Source organism: Mauremys mutica, chromosome 2 (assembly GCF_020497125.1).
Source record: "Mauremys mutica isolate MM-2020 ecotype Southern chromosome 2, ASM2049712v1, whole genome shotgun sequence".
NCBI lineage: Eukaryota > Metazoa > Chordata > Testudines > Geoemydidae > Mauremys > Mauremys mutica.
In genome coordinates this window covers 30,048,354-30,064,580 of record NC_059073.1, presented here as the reverse complement: position 1 = coordinate 30,064,580, position 16,227 = coordinate 30,048,354, and positions in this window count along the sequence as shown.

Below are 16,227 nucleotides of genomic sequence, written 5' to 3'. Positions count from 1 at the left end.
TCTCCTAGAATTGGAAGGGACCTTGAAAGGTCATTGAGTCCAGCCCCCTGCCTTCATTAGCAGGACCAATTTTTGCCCCAGATCCCTAAGTGGCCTCCTCAAAGATTGAATTCACAACCCTGGGTTTAGCAGGCCAATGCTCAAACCACTGAGCTATCCCTCCCCCCAAGCCTTTTCCCTCTACTTTGTTGCTTACATACAGCCTAAATTAGTCGTCACTGAACGTTGCCAACTAATGCCCTATGTATAATTAGTTTGGTGGTTATAGTCAGCACTGGTGTAAGGTTAAGGCAGGACCTTGGCCCCTGGAGTCTTATGATGACAACAGAATCTAAGTTTGTATTTTTTTTAAATAGTATTTCTCAGCCCCTTGGTGGTTCAGAAAAGCTTGAAAATGTAAAGCAAGTGTACCTGCTTCAGTGACATCTTCCTCAGGCCGCAGACAGCCTGAAACATTACCGCTGTCAGATGTGAGCTACTCCAGTAATGACAATGGATAGTTAAGTCTGCAGTCTTCTGTGTGGGGGGCATGAATACCACCCCATCTGAGAACTGTGGGTCAGGAGAGGCCCCTGCTACTACTCCTTTATGGCCTTTGCTAGGTTGGTGATGGTAGAGATCTCAAAACACACTCCTCTGCTAAAGAGTGTTGGCACTAGCTCCTCTGTGAACAAAAACAGATCTCTGAAGATGGGAGTGGGAGACCTCACTTTGCTGAATGGCAGTTGGGTCCCTCCTCTGAACCAAGGGTGCAAGAACAAACAACTTAGATTCAATTAGGCTTCGTTAGACTCACAGTTACAGTAACTGCACTCTCATTCAGATCTCTTTTGAGTTTGGCCCATGGTTTCTTGTTTGAAGACAGTGGCTCTCAAACTTTTTTATTGGCGACCCCTTTCACATAGCAAGCCTCTGAGTGCGACCACCCGTATAAATTAAAAACACCTTTTAATATATTTAACACCATTATAAATGCTGGAGGTAAAGCAGAGTTTGGGGTGGAGGTTGACAGCTCACAATCCCCCATGTAATAACCTCGTGACTCCTTGAGGGGTCCCTACCCCCAGTTTGAGAACCCCTGTTTTAAGACATCAGCTTAACATGACATGATAATTTCTGACAAATCTTTTTGTCTAAACATAAAAATATAATGTTTTAAAAAATCAACTTCTGGAAGCTTTCTTAATGTAATTTCACTCAAAGACTTGGCATTTTGAGCAAAAGCTATACCTGTTCCACTAAAAAGCACAAGCAACCGTATTATGGACTTTTTTTTCTCATTAAGTAGGTGTGTGTATGGGAAAGGGGGATTGAAATAGATTCTGAACACTCATTTAAAAATAAATTACTAACTGTGGGTGTGAAACACTTTCTTTAATACTGCAGATGCTAGCTCTTACTGGGGAAGTACATGGGGGATGTAGCAGTTAATGAAATGCTAAGTTTGTTTTTTAAAAGAAAAAGCCTTTGATCAAGCTGGAAATTTACACTGCCAGGATGCAGAAAAGATAGCCACTCCAAAAACGGCATGCACCTTAGTGGGAACAAGACTTTGGCCCATCCTGCGTGCTAGCACAGGGGAAAATAAGAGAGTACACGATACCTCTGGCCAGGTTACCTACATCATGAGTCACTGCATGGTAGGGGACAACAGCCTCCGTGCGGATGCAGCTGAGCTGGTATGGCAGCAAAACTGGTAGAGCCCAGTAGCATCTTGCTTCCTACCTTGACTAAGAGAGGGGTTGGGAGAGGATTGAGTCTCCATCAGTTGCAATTCCCTACAAGGTCACCTTCTGGGGCAGCACTGCTATGCACTGCCCTTTACTCTGAGTTTAGAATAAGCTCTCAGTGTCCACCTCTAACATTTTGTATTCCCTGAATTTAGTGCCTTATGATCCGAAAGGGTCAGAGGGAGGTAAAGCTACCCCTGAGATGCAGGGAATGGCTAAGTGAACCACTGATGCCCAGCTCAGTTTGCAACATTATGGACAACAGATATTTTGGCAAGGCTAATGGATAAAAAACCCCTAAAAGATGCCATGGCATTGTTAGTGCTAGATTTTTAGACTCTGGCCTCAATCCTGTGGGGCAATTGGGAGTGCAACTTTGCATGTTGAGGGGAGATTTTCCAAGTCACAAATGCCAATTAGGTGCCCAACTCCTACTGAAAGACCCTAAGGCAGGGGTCAGCAACCTCTGGCACGCGGCTCACCCGGGTAAGCACGCTGGCGGACCAGGCCAGTTTGTTTACCTGCCGCGTCTGCAGGTTCGGCTGATCGCGGCTCCCACTTTCCACTGCGGGAAGTGGTGCAGTCCGAGGGATGTGCTGGTCGCGGCTTCCCGCCACCCCCATTGGCCTGGGACGGCGAACCGTGGCCAAACCTGCCGATGCGGCAGATAAACAAACTGGCCCGGCCTGCCAGGGTGCTTTCCCTGGTGAGCCGCGTGCCAGAGGTTGCCAACCTCTGCCCTAAGGCTTGGGTGTCCAGTTCCCTGAGGCTCTTCTGAAAACCCCCAGCCACTATCATTTGTGACTGTGATTTAGGATGCACAGGCTCAGACTCTGCAATCAGGGCCTTAGGAACATAAAGCTGCAGCACTGTAGTCACAATTAACTCGCACTGGCAATTTTGTACCTGCAAAAATGGAGGCCGTATTAAGGTGGGGCTGAAAATGTGGCTCTTTATTGGTATGTGTGGCTCCTATCGCTGGGGTATCCGTTCACACCAAGCAGACAGGACCTTTATTTATAAGGTTTCTGCCAAAGAGTCACACAGAGGAAAGTGATTAGGATTCAGTTTCTCTGCATTGCAGGATCATGAGCTGAGTCAACCCTGCTGGGATTCAACCCACGTTCCAGGGAGACTAAGTATTTCATATCTGATGCTTAAACCTCTAACCAACTAAAATTCCCACTGTGGGATATTCCAGTGTGTGGTCAGATTTTATTGTGCTTCTCTTTGATGTTCACTTCCAGGTTGGAGAAATTAGCATGCTTAGACCAGCACACAGGATTTGTGATGTTGATCTATTCACCTCTCCTTTTCAGGAATATGCCAAAATGTCAATGAATTTAGAAATAGTTCACCCTCAGCGATATGCTACTGAGATCTGCAAACTGTCTCAGTTTTATGCATGTTCAGTAACCGATGCTCAATTATTAATTCATTAATGTCTGCAAAGTGCTTTGAAGATGAAAAGCACTATATTATATAACTGCTAACTGATGCTCGGATGCTACTGGTACTGCTGTTAAAACTTACAGAAAATCCGCTTGGAACATATCCCCAAGGCTATATGATGAGGAAAGGTCATCCAGGGGCAGCCATTTATGCAAAAGAAGTAAATCACATTGAAATTCTGGGACTGCACCAGTGTTTTTCTAGTGCAGATTCCAAATGTCACCAGAGTTGTAAGGCCAGATTTTTTAAAAAACAGAGCATATATACCTATTAAATAGATCAAAGAAAAATCAACACTGGGAACAATTTACAGTAACAAAGTGAAATGTATTTCCCATTAGCTCATGGTAAAGCAGCGTTCTGGGGTTCCCATTCTTCCCCTCCACCTGAGTTTAAATGAACCAGGCCTTTGGGCAGCTGTAGAGGATACAGGGATATTTGTAGTTGGGGTTCTGGCTGCATCAAAGAAAATATGATTTCAAAGCAATGGGGGTTTGGCTTGTTCATTCAGGTACTTTGGATGACTCCCTACACTGGTGAGAGAATTAAGGATGGTGCTAAGCCAAAGTCAAGCCAGCAAAGAGGAGCATGATCCTGAGCATCTATCTCAGGGAAAGCCAGGAAAGAGCTGAAGAAAAGTCAGGTACTGCAAGAGAAGAGGGGGAGGCCTGGAGGCTCTGCTGAAGTAACCAAATTTAGAAAAGAAGGCGATTCTATGTCAGTTTGGGAGGCCTGAAAACTTAATGGGGTATTGGAGCAGGAATGTATCATGCCTGGAAGAATTATAATTGTCCTGATTACAATTGTCCCATCTGGCCGTGAAAATCTGTAGGTGCCAAAGCCCTGAAGGAAGCCCACAAGCAAGACATTTGCTACTCCTGAGGGAATTCTGCACCAAAAAATTAAAAATTCTGTGGCCAAAAAAATAAAAATTCTCCCCCACAGTGATTTCTCTCTCCACCGACTGCTCTGGGCATCCAAAATGACACACCTGTGCTGGTGGTGAAGGGGCGTGACTGCTCTTGCGGCTTCCATTTGCTTCCCCACCAGAATATCATTTTTCTGCAGGCAAGCAAAGACATCTATGGGGGACATGAATTCTGGATGCGTGCAATGGTGCAGAATTTCCCCAAGAATAATTTGCCGGTCAGAGACACAACACTGCTTTGTCATAGCATTAAGTGTACCACATCTGGCTGCAGATGGTGATGCTGCTACTTTCACTCCCCCCACGTGTGAAGGAGAAATTGAAATGGGAAGGTCCGCCCCCCCCCGAGTGCTGCGCCAGCCCCCGCCCCCTCAGCGCCATGCCACGCCCCCCCCAGCACCGCGCTGCCCGAAGCCCCACCCCCCCGAGCGCTGCGCCGCCGAAACAAAAAAAACCCTCCAGCGCTGCCCCGATGAACCCAAAAAAAAACCCCGAGCTCCGCCCTGCCCCAAGGTGCCGCCTCGCCCCAAGGTGCCACCCCAAGCACATGCTTGGTTGGCTGGTGCCTGGAGCTGGCCCTGCCTTCTAGAATACTGTGGAGAACATAAGAACAGCCATGCTGGGTCAGACCAAAGGTCCATCTAGCCTAGTATCTGTCTTCCGACAGTGGCCAATGCCAGGTGCTTCAGAGGAAATGAACAGAACAGATAATCATCAAGTGATCCACCCCCTGTTGCCCATTCCCAGCTTCTGGCAAACAGAGGCTAGGGATACCATCCCTGCCCATCCTTGCTAATAGCCATTGATGAATCGATCCTCCATGAATGTATCTAGTTCTAGATACTTGCCTATGTGGATTGGAGAGCTTGAAGAGTCAAGTCAATTAAATCATTGGGTAACTGATCAGACACACATAAGCAATCTAATTTTTAGCAGATGCAGAAACCCTAAGGTTGCAAGCAGCCAGTATCAGACTCTGGGTGAGAAGCACACAGACAATACCCCAAGCTGTAGTAAATATACTAGAGTGGCTATGTGTCTGTGTCAGATTCTAGTACTGTGTGAAAGATGAGGCGACTGAATGGGTGAGTGGTTAGACCATCTCTCTCACAGGTGAGAATCAGGAGTAACTATTGAAGTTAATGAAGGTACCCTAGCGTAAAACTGATGCAAATGAGATGAAAATCAAGCCCATTCTAAGGAAGGTGTTAGAACTGCATCACCTAAAGGTGACCCCTGTAAAGGGCAGGTTGTTCCAGTGTATAATTGTGTTCATGGGCACAATATTAATGGGAAGAGCATCTTCACTGCCAAATTAAGGAACACAGCAGTGTCCACATTGACAGAGCCCCATTATGTCTGCTAATTATGAGATTGGTTCTGGGTCTTGCGGCATACTATTGAAATGCACATGGGGAGGTTCTGAAATAGCTGTCCCACTGTGTAGATTGGCAGAGAAGGGAAAACTACTTCTCTGGGCGGTTAGGATGCCATGCATATATAAAATATCTACAAATATGGAAACTTGCCACAATGATATCTTTTAGAAATGCTAGCAGCACATGGAAAACTTTATATCAGGGGTCGGCAACCTTTCAGAAGTGCTGTGCTGAGTCTTCATTTATTCACTCTAATTCCAGGTTTTGCGTGCCAGTAATACATTTTAACCTTTTTAGAAGGTCTCTTTCTCTAATAATATCTAACTAAACTATTGTTGTATGTAAAGTAAATAAGATTTCAGAATGTTTAAGAAGCTTCATTTAAAATTAAATTAAAATGCAGAGCCCCCTGGACCGGTGGCCAGGACCCGGGCAGTGTGAGTGCCACTGAAAATCAGCTTGCATGCCGCCTTCGGCACCCGTGCCATCGGGTGTCTACCCCTGCTTTATATCTTGGAGGTCTCAATACATTTGCTGTTCTGTAATGATCCCATGGTTGCCTGGCTAAGGGAATTCTGAGGGAAATCAGTGATCTATATTGCACACAAATTTAATTCTGAATGGTCATTATATTAATGCAGAAACCCAATGTCCCGGAGTCTGATAGTCATGAGCGGCACATGAGCTGCTGGCTGGGGGAGGCTGAAGGACAATGAATGCTTATTCCCTAGACCATCTCCCAGTAGGTTTGCAGAATATTATGACAACCTTTTACCCACAAGCATTCTATCTAGGTACTCCTCAAAGACATCCATCTCATTGTCACCTTATGACTTATATAAGTATCACAGCACTACTGCTAACAAAGACTTTCCTTTAACTGACTGGGTTAAGAGCTTCTGTTTGGGGTGCAGAAGATCTTACCTAGTCAAAACTCTACTGTAGTTTAAAATGAAAGGCCTACAGACTCTCACTATTTCTAAAGGCATTTCAACAGTATTTGTTTCTTTGAGGGATATGCTCACAGATTGTATGTTGGAGGAGACTTATGAGCCTGCTCCCATTCCTTGCCACTGGTTTTCTGTTGAAGCAGATTTGTTCAGTCAGTTGCAACCAACTGGAATTGGATGCCTGTTCTGAGAAAAAGCAGAAGACACTTAGCACAGCCATAGATTGAGAGCCTAGGAAGGAGATACTCTTGGAAAGGAAGCTAGAGGGAAGTACTAGCAAGCTAGGAAGGCCCAGATACAGATGTGAATCTTAATGATGCTATGATTGCGAAGCTCACAGGCATTAGCAGGCACATAACTCAGGATAGTCTGCTGCAATGAATGCTACTTCAGCTGAAAGAAGAGATTTATTTGCGGACTTCTATTAAGGATCAATGTCTCTGTGGACCAGCCACTGGAGGGCAACACAATCACATAAAAAGTAGATTCAGTTCAGTTGAGGGCAGTGTCATAGCTACACACTAACCATTATATTTCAGACTCCTTATCTCCTCTCCTCCCTTTAAACAAAGGAGCTGAAATCCAACAATCAAGATGCCACTTGCATCATTTCCATGGCTATATGTGCTCCTTCATTGTCATTTAGTTGTCATGGATATAGAACTCATGAGTTTCATTCCAAAAAGCACAAGCCCTAACACTTGAGCTAAAGGGGAATCTTTGGTAGCTGTGATTGTATCAGGACTTACTTTCTCTGAGTGCAGGAAACTGCAAAGTGTCACCTGGGAGCAGGTCTGGATTTCCATCCAGATACACATACTCTCCAAGCCAGTTATGAGCCTAATTCCAGTCTACCAAACCACTACCTGCTCTTCATTCAAATCCCTTCTAACCACCAACTTCTTCCATTTCATTCATCTATCTATCTATCTATCACCCCCCATAGTTATTCACTACTCTGGGCACCCCAGTGTTTCCCTGACTGCAATGTCTCAGTCTTGTTTGGATTCCAGTCCTCTCGGGCAGGGGCTTCTGCATTTTGTGTCTCAAATGAATGCTGAACGCATTCTCAATCATTAACAAATAAACAATAAAACATAATAATGATGCAAGAATAATAATGATGCTAACAAAGCGCAGACTGCACTCTGAAGTTCTTCCCTAAATACAATATTAATTCTATGACTGTCATCTTAGTGATGATGTGTGTATCAGAAATGACATGATTATTATTATTTCTCTTAGACCTCACCAAAAAGCATTCAATCACTAGTTGCTGCAGTCATTCACTGAGGAACGCAGACCAAGAATTCCATTTTCAAATGTCAATTTATGCTGTTAAATTAAATGAGAATGTGGATCAGTGTGATACATCATCATCTAAAGTAACTACTGAGGAAATCACTTGAGTAATGCTAATAGCATTGCCTGCCACTTTGTAAAGTGTTCCAGTAGACGAAAAACAGATTTGTGGTGTTTATTTGAGATGGTTGCATGCTGAAATGCTCCACCTGCCAAGATTTCAAATATCTAATCTACCCCTCACCTTGCATAGCTTTACAAGATGATACTTAGAATCGATGCAAAAGTGCTGTGTGGTCTGAGGACATGAATGCGGGAAAGGAATCTCAGGAGTTGTAATTCCAGCTCTCACAGTGACTCTGTCTGTGGCTTTGAGTATCACATGTAACTCCATTTGCCTGCTGAGAGAGACTAAGTTAGCCCATGTTTGTAAAGAACTAAGAATTAATATGATTTTGTCATGGAGGGGTTGTGCATATTTGTGCTTTGCAGGGAAAAACCATAGAATAAGGCCAGCAGGGGGGAAAATTCACCAAGATTCCCCCATGCAGAGTTTCAGCTGAATTGTTCCATCAGAAGCAGCAAGTCCAAGACCTACTCCCTGTGGATCTAACAAAACCTTGATAGGTCTCAGGAAGATGTAGCCGGAGGGACAGGGCTATTTGCATAGAGACCCTGTGCTTTTGTTTGAGCTTTCAGGCCCCCTGATGCTTTCTCCACATGCACACATGGCTCTCTACAATGCAGCTCCATTGGAACTTAGCTGCCAGGGTCTTCCTAGTCTGGAATTACCTTTAAGAGGAGGGTTGAACAGCATGGAAAAGGGTGTGCTGGAAAGTTAACGTAGCCTACACAATACTAGATATCCTGAATAAAGCTGCTTGGGAATTTTTCGGATGAAAAGTGCATATTTGTTGAAACCAAAATTTAATCAAACATGGTTGGGTTTGATGGATTTCCCAACTTGACAAAATGTCGAGCAAAAAAAAATTGATACTGTCAAAATATTTTGTTTTGACATTTTCAAAATGAAAAATTCTTATTTTTCAGTTTCAAATTATTTCCCACCCCCGAAATTTGAGCTAATTAGGGGGAAAGTATCAAAATCAAAGCAAAACATTTAAAATTATCAAATTGAAATGTTTCAATTGATCTGATATAAAAGAAAAGGGTTTGGTTTGTGAATTTTCTCAAGATTTTGACTTTTTGTCTTAATTCAAGATGGGAAAACATTTCAAACTCTTGAAAATATTCACATGATGGGAAAACCACTTGCCACCCTGAGCTAGTCCTGAATATTACCCAAGGAGTTGGTATGGAAACATTATATGTCTGACATGGCTCTCATGACACATTTCTGCATTTGCATCCCTGTGCGCACATCCTGAGCCCTACAGAAGCCCTGAATAGAGCCCTAGCAAAGTGAAAGTGGTGCTGCAACCTTAATTGCACAGGGGCATTTTGCATTTCATTACGATCAAGGCCTGGGCGCAGTCTGGGGATGGAAGTGAGGGGCGCTGCCCCCCCAAACTGCAAGCCTCAGGCAGGCGCAGAATTTGCCATTTGCCCACACACATATGCAGTCCCACTGGCCTAACTAGACCAGCCCCCCCATAAATATTAAAGTCAAACTATGCCTACGGCTCAAGGACTAAGAAAGTCAATTGTGGATAGTATGGGCCTATCTCCTTGTCACTGCATTGATGCCAATGGGATGATTTCTGATTTACACTGTTGTCAGCAAGCTGAGAATCAGGCTCCATAGATCTAAACCAAGATGGTAATAAGTGACTTTTGGTGTAGATTTAATATTATCCTCCACAGACAAACCTAATGTAGCTAACTCCTGTCTGCCACCAAACCAGAGGTTCACCTCTCAGGAACTCAGTGTCATGAGGATTCTCCCATGGAACTTAGTAGTCACAATAAGTCCTCTTCACTCATATGTAGTAGTCTTTGGTCCCCTGATAATCACATCCACAAAGCCCAGGAAATAATTTGTAACATTTGGTTGCAAAAGCACATTCTTCTTCTACCCAAAAATGTAAAGGCCCAATCCTGAGAGCTAAAGGCACTTCCTGGAAGGTGATGAGCACTCACTACTCCCACAATGAAATTATCAGCTTCAAAGAAGTTCTTAGCACCTTGCAGGATAAAGCGTCTTCAGTAACTCAGCCAGTAGAGGGAACCTCCACACTTTGAGCAGGTGTGAAATTCAATCCAGTAGCGGGCAATAGTACTCGGTACACATAAGCACAAGAATAGTTTTCATTTGGTGGGACAGCAACCTCCAAAATCAACCAGTTTAAGATCAGCATCCAGTCAAAGAAGAGGGAGATTTGAAATCTCTAAGGATTCTGGGCTCTACCATCTACGAATCTTCCTGGCCTTGCATCAGAGCAGAAGAATTATTAAATGCATTGATTTGCTCCAGCCTGTTTCTTAGGCTGGCATCTGTAGTAATAAAGTATGAGTTTCTGGGCCAGATCGTGAGCAGGTGCAAAATCAACATAGTTCCGCTGACTGCAAAGGAATATTGCTTATTTGCCCCACCTGATGATTTACAAAAAAAAAAAAAAAAGGAACAGAAAAGATCACCCTTTGATTTTAAGTTAAAACCTCATTGATGTAGGAATATTAAACAAGGTTTGGGCTTTTTTCATTTTTTTAGAAAATATACACTAAAAGTTCCACAAATATCCCATTTCTGTAGTGTTGAAACCGGTTTGCAATAAGAGTGGGGAACTAGCAGGCCCTAAATATTTTAGCACACTTGCTAGGGATTTAGACTCCCCAGGCCTTTGGGAGTGTCAATTTTTAATGCAATTGAAGGGAAAGAATATTTTAAATAACTAAATTTTGCTCCCAAAATGATGAGCCATAATTTGTCTACATATGAATTCTAAACAGAAAATTGACAATTAAAGACTATTAACACTGCAAACTGGAATCCTTAACCACAATGAACTTACTTTTCATTGTAATAAAACATAAACTGAGGTAAAATAAAATGTACTCGTTGAAGAGGTGTAGTGTGATTTAGAACCCTTCAGTTTTATTGACAGGCAGCATACCTAGGGCTTTTTCAATGTTTCAAGGTCTTTCAGAGTTACTCAGGAAAAAAACATATGCTGACATATGTTGTCTCTACTCTGACACACAAAGCTATATTAGAAAGAAAAGGCCAACTGTCAAGCTGAAACGTGACAGGTTGCAACTCTACTTCAGAGGTGCTGGAACAATGTGTATAGAAGGGGTGCTCAGAGTCATTGAATCAAACTGTAAACCCTGAATCAGATGGAAACCATTTCAAGCCAGCGGGTGCGGCCGCATGCCCAGCACCCCCTCGTTCCAGCACCTATGCTCTACTTCCCTCTCACCACTGAGGTTCATAAGAACTTAGGTGACACCCAGAACTTTAAGCATTTGTCAGTAAGCACAGAGACAAGTTTCTGAAAAGAAAGTTAAGTGTCAGCATAACAAGGAAAACTAAGACTAAATAACAGAAAATGGAACTGAAGCTTTTAAGCAGAAAAAAATTCCTAGGAGAAAAAGGCAGGGTAATGCCATTAATGGCTACAAATTGAAATAATTGATTAAGAAACTAGTGAAAGGAGGAAAGGACCCGTCTTTGAGCTTTTACTCAGTGATTTCAAATGTTTTCAGAGATTCCTACAGCCATTTCTTTCAAAAGTAGCTGATAAATTAGGCATGATAAAGGCACTTACAAATCCTTGTCAGCCTATAAAGTGAATTCATTGCTATCTTCCAGACAAATGGCTACTGCATTGTGATATATGCCAAATTCTTGAGTATTATTGATTTATCATTATTGTATACACTATTCTCCAGAAGCAGTATTGGATATTCATGATCTGCTCATGAGATCTCTCTCACTCCATATCCTGTCTCCAGGACTAGACAACACCACCTTATGCTTCAGAAGAAGTTGAACTCAACCCTATTCTTTAATAATGCATGTATAATGACTCATATTCTGGAAGCATCCACCTTATCCCATTTTGCCCAGTCACTATTCTCTCTTCTTTCGATGCCCTTTTTAATTCTACAGGTGAAATGCTGGCCCTATTTAAGTCAATTGGAGTATGCCATTGACTTCGATGGGCCAGGATTTCACCCTATTTCTTTGTCAATCTCTACAAGAAGTGAGTTTATAATTTAAAAAGCAGAATGCTAGAGTCAGATTCTGCCACTTACCTGGATTATTATTGACTGAACAAGTAAACCCTTCCCAGATGTCATACTTGCCTCTGAAGTTCTCAATGTATCCCTCTTCTAAACATCTAGTTTCAAGACTGCAAGGTCTTCGGGAGATGGACTGTCTTTATATTTCTATGTTCTTTACAGAATTCTGCACATTGTTGGTGCTAAACAAGTAACAAAGAAAAGAATAACTATAATAATAAGGTAGGCAATTTTGTAATGATTCACACTGGGGTAGGAGCTGGAATTGCTCCCAGAGACATTCTAAGAAATGATAAAATTGGTGACTAATGTACAGTTAAAATAGGCTTTCTGAGAACCAAATGAATAGCAGGTATTTTGAAAAGAGAGGAGCAATTACCCATTATTAGAGATACATAGTCACTAAGCTAGTTTATTTGCACAGTGCTCTGTTAACTATTAAGGCAGAGATTGTGAGGGAGGATGGCTTAATATAAGCTTATAATCACCCATTAAATGTTAAACCCTGAATCGTCTTGAAAAAAAAATGCACGAGGCATAGTGTCCTCAGGAAAAGGTTGGGGAGCAATTTTCAACTCAAGCTGAAGAATCCAATAACTTCCACCTAATCCAGGATGGGGTGATGTATTTTTTCACCTTTTTGAGGATTTAGAAGAGTCAATTGTCTTAAATGAGGAGGTCACTGCAGGCAACTTTTGCTAGTTTAAACTGCTAATGAAGTTAATAATAATAATATTTGACATTTATATTGTGCCTTTCATCCCAAATCACATTAATCAATTTGATATCCAGCAAGACACATCTTTTAGCACTTTAAAAAGGCTGAAGTGAAATCATGGCAGCAACAACATTATATAACATTTTAGCACAGGCATTGAAGAGCATTCTTGTATCCAACTGAAACTGACTTTGAAGTAGACAAAAATGATTACTCCAGTTGGAATTTAGCCATATAAGAGTAGGAGCAAATACCTCTCCTCTGAAGTGGTTTGGTGGTTTTTGTTTTGTTTTGGGGATTCACTTAATCCACTGGAGTCTGAATGTCCTCGAATGTGCTGTCATCAACAGGCTTTGGGGTGGTACAACATCTTGCTGGACTGGAGCTACAGTTAGGTAGTCCACTTGGTCCAACATTTGGTACACTTGAGTTTTTTCCCCCAGTATTAATATGAATAACTCCTGTCTAGCATAGTGACAGGTCAAGGAAATGCTAAGTACCCACTGAATGGTAATCCTTTAATTCACACTGAATACACATACAAAAAAAGTAGCCTCATCTACATCTTCGAGGTGGAGATTTTAAAAAAAGAGGGTCATGGAATATAATGTAGATGGCTCTGTCATAGGCCCTGATCATGCAAGCACAGGTGCACATGCTTAAATTTAGGTATGTGAGTTGCTCCATTGAAATAAATGGACCTGCTCATGTAAGTAAAATTGAGCATATGCATAACTGTTTGCACAATCAGGGCCTTAGACAATGCAAAGCTAAAGAGAATACAGCAAATCTCTGGCTAACCAAACCAATCCTAAAGAGACTCAGGACATTTCCATTTCTCAGTATCGTGTGACTTTGGTAAAGAATCACAGAAAGCTGATTTCTGCTAAAACTGAATAGGGATTGTATTAAAATAAGGCAAGTGTTATCATCCTTCTTGCTATTCTGTTTTGTTTGTTTGTTTTTGGTACTCTCTGCTTCACTGTAGAGCTTCCCACCTTCCAAATTTTCTTGGACTTGTTGAATTGCAGCTCTAATGGGAAGCATAATTTCCACAAATCTAGAAAAACGTCCATTGTCAGACAACCAGGTATGTTCTGTTGTTCACATGCATCTAGTGCTATTCCTTTCCGACGCTCATCAAGTTATGCAGGTATGAAGCATTTCTTGATTTGTAATATTATGCTTATTCAACAAGGCATAGATACTTTTAAATTACATAAATATAGATCTGCTTTTTGTAAAGTCTTGACTAAATCATGTTCTGACTCAGTGGGCAAGTTTTCTGGAGTTCGTTAGCTAGAAAAGCACTAGCAGTTTTAGTGTTTCCATAAACATTCCTCCTTTGGGTACATCTACAATGCAGCTGGAAGAATTCCTGACAGACCAGGTAGACAGATTTGCACTAGCTCTGCTCAAGCTAGAACACTAAAAATACCAGTGTGGTCTCTGCGGCACAGGCAACAGATCAGGCTAGCTTGAGTCCAAACCTAGGTCTGACCCCCTGGGTCTCAGTTTGTGTGGCTAGGCAGCTGCAGTGGAGACATACCCTTAAAGCATTCTCTTTGTTGGGGATGTGGACCGGGTGCTTCTGAAAGGTTGAGACCTAGTCTTGATCCAGCCAAAGAAAATTTGTGGTTGTTCAAAACCACAAAGGAGCCTGCCTCACTATCTTGTAGTCACATCCCATGTATTATATTCTTGAGAATTCAAATGAATCCTGATTATTACTTCTGCCATCCTGAAAATATCCTCCAAACACAGCAGATGTAAAGGAGGAGCCAAAGGTAATTGATAAGGCTGGAAAATTAAATTCAGGCCCGTGATCATGCTGTTTTGCCCAAGAGGACAGTAGTAAAGCGAGGCAACAAATGAAGACAGACCTGGACATACATTTACTTCAAAAATCAAAAATAACAGTCACATTACTGCTTTATGGCAATTCAGTTTAAGCAACTACTTGTTGAAAATTCTGGGCAGATAGAATATTAAGAAACTGTTAGCATTAGTGACTAGTGATCTATTAATTTAATATAGTTGGGTCAGTAATTTTTTCTCTCTCTCACAAACACACGCACAGACACACACACACACACAAATACACACTGCTAACAATAGGTGTAAATAAAAATACTTGCCTGAATTAAGTCTGCTATGAAGGCACTTCACACAAGGTGCACCCTGCAAGAGATTTGTGCTGACCCAAGTGATTTCTTCTGGTACTTGGTAATACAGACAGCAACCATTTCAGTTTAATGCCAAGATTAGCATTAGGGAAGATAGAGATTTTGTTTGTTTGTTTTACAAATGCACACTATAATATTATACCACATTTAAACAATAGCAAAATACATTTAGATAATGTTATGCTTTTGGGAGGTAGGGATGTATGTGTGGCACTGGTGATTGAGTGGCTACCAGATTGACTGGCTAGGGAGAAGGTGAACAAAGAAGAAACCATTGGGAAAGTTACAAATTCCAGAGAGAATTAAAAGGTAAACCAGGAGGTTCTCCCTTTATTTTTTGGCTCAGGTTCCTGGCCTTGGCAGGCATTTTTGTTGACTGTTATTGGCAGACCTGCTACCTGGGTGCTGCACTCTTGTCAGGTTTCATATGCTAAAGGCAATCAGGGCTAATAAAGACTTAAATGGGGAATCTCCAAGGAAATCCCAGATGCTAGAGGAAATGGTGTTGATGACTCAGTATGTGGCATCCATTCTTTGGAGTGTGTACAAAATCAGTACCAAAATATGCTGCTAGAGGGCATTCAGTTGTTGGAAGTACCATCTTTTGGAAGACATGAAAGATTATTGTCTTGAGCACGACTTTTGGTCCTTCCAGCTTCCTTGGTATAGTTCTTTGGGGAGGAAGGGGGATGCCTAGGCTTGCCAAATTTCAGCTAAGGAATTTATTCTTGCTTAAATCCCACCTGCTTTTAATTGAATAAGTTAGTCTTCACTTCCCCAGCTAAAACAAATGTTGGATAGTGTGCCATACAGAATGGCTGGTGAGTTTCCACTGCAGAGGTTTTATTTCAATGGTGTAAGCACTATGGGATCTTTCAGGGTGAGACGTACTATCTAAATATAAAGTACTGTATTATTTATAGCAAGGTCATTGTTTTGTGTGGATTCTCTCTGTGCATATAGGTGGCCAGGTATTTTATTTTTATTCAGACCCCATTTACTATTCACCACCATGATTTCATGAGGCCAGCACAAAAATGAATCATAAACAAAAACAAGCACCTGTAGTATAGACATAGAATCATAGAATCATAGAATCTCAGGGTTGGAAGGGACCTCAGGAGGTCATCTAGTCCAACCCCCTGCTCAAAGCAGGACCAAACCCAACTAAATCATCCCAGCCAGGGCTTTGTCAAGCCTGACCTTAAAAACCTCTAAGGAAGGAGATTCCACTACCTCCCTAGGTAACCCATTCCAGTTCTTCACCACCCTACTAGTGAAAAAGTTTTTCCTAATATCCAACCTAAACCTCCCCCTCTGCAACTTGAGACCATTACTCCTTGTTCTGTCATCTTCTACCACTGAGAACAGTCTAG